Below are 1,318 nucleotides of genomic sequence, written 5' to 3' on the forward strand. Positions count from 1 at the left end.
CCGGGCTGGGGATTCGAACCCGCCACCTCAGGTGTACGTGGCTGGCGCCTTAGCCGGTTGAGCTATAGGCACCGAGCCTAGATCAATTTTAGATCAAGATAAAAATTCTTCACTTGACAGTAGGGTCCTGTTTAATTCCTCAGCCTTATCTGACAATTGGTCCTTCTGGGTCACACTGAAACTCTTCACTTTCCCTGAATGGAATGTCCCATCCATCCTTTCTTACCTTACAACCTTTAAACTTTATTTGCTACTTGAACAAAAACAAAACAACAAAATAAACTCCTTCTAGTGGACTACTGGAACCAGCTTAGGAGTACCTGATTGATTAATTTTTAGGAGTCTTTGCTGGTTGCTAAACTTGGCAACTTGGAACTCCAACGTGGAAATCTTCAAGTGCTACAAATCAGGGCTTTTTTTGTGATGGAGGGGAGTCAGTTGTTAAACGTTTACCAGTACCCCTTCCCTGGGTAACTTCTACTCACCTTCACGTCTAAACCTGAATGTTCTTTTTGCATTAACCATTCTTCCTAACACTGAATTCTGCCTATTATGTATTTTGATAGCGCCTGCACTTCTTTGTAATACTCATGCCAAGTTACTCTCTTCACTTTTAGTCTATAAACTCCATAAGAGCAGGCACTGTGTCTATTAGATTTCAAGGGAACTATTAGTTATGTGATGGGAGCAGCAGCCAGATACAGAGGAATGGATGTAGATAAGAGAAGTGAGACAGTTTATATTCCTCTCTTAGGAAGCTGTCTAGAGAAAGAGAAAGTAAGCACTGAAGGCAATGTTGAAAAAAGGAAAATATTTATTATAACAACTTAAAGAATAGAGAACAAAAGGTCAAAAATACTTATCCCAATCTAATCCCAACCCTCCATCTCAACTCTTCTCTTACTGCAAGTCTGTAACCACCGTTTATATATAGTATTAAACTTATTAACTATACTTTTCTTTATTCTCATATAAATGCACAGAGGTTTTATTTTGTTTTATTACATACATTACTATTAAACTACCCTTTTTTGACTGAAAATACACTATTTATTGTTTTCCTTTAAGGTTAATATATCATTCAGAGAATGTTTACTAACTGCTATATGCCAGGCCCTCTTTTAAACCCTGGGGATATAGCAGTAAATAAGAAAAACAGAACCGGGGCGGCACCTATGGCTCAAAGGAGTAAGGCACCGACTCCATATGCCAAAGGTGGCAGGTTCAAACCCAGCCATGGCCAAAAACTGCAAAAAAAAAGAAAAAGAAAAACAGAACCCTGTGCTTATAAGTTGACAGTCTCTTTTTTTTTTTTTTT

At 38.2% G+C, this 1,318-nt stretch overlaps 1 protein-coding gene across 2 annotated transcripts in view; it reads left to right on the forward strand.

The window, feature by feature from the left end:
* The window catches only part of CUNH11orf70 (chromosome unknown C11orf70 homolog), a 31,156-nt gene that overhangs the window by 7,963 nt on the left and 21,875 nt on the right, over positions 1 to 1,318 (forward strand). The window lies entirely within an intron of this gene.

This window comes from Otolemur garnettii, unplaced genomic scaffold, assembly GCF_000181295.1.
Source record: "Otolemur garnettii isolate 467f Iridium unplaced genomic scaffold, OtoGar3 scaffold00001, whole genome shotgun sequence".
NCBI classification, from domain to species: Eukaryota; Metazoa; Chordata; class Mammalia; order Primates; family Galagidae; genus Otolemur; species Otolemur garnettii.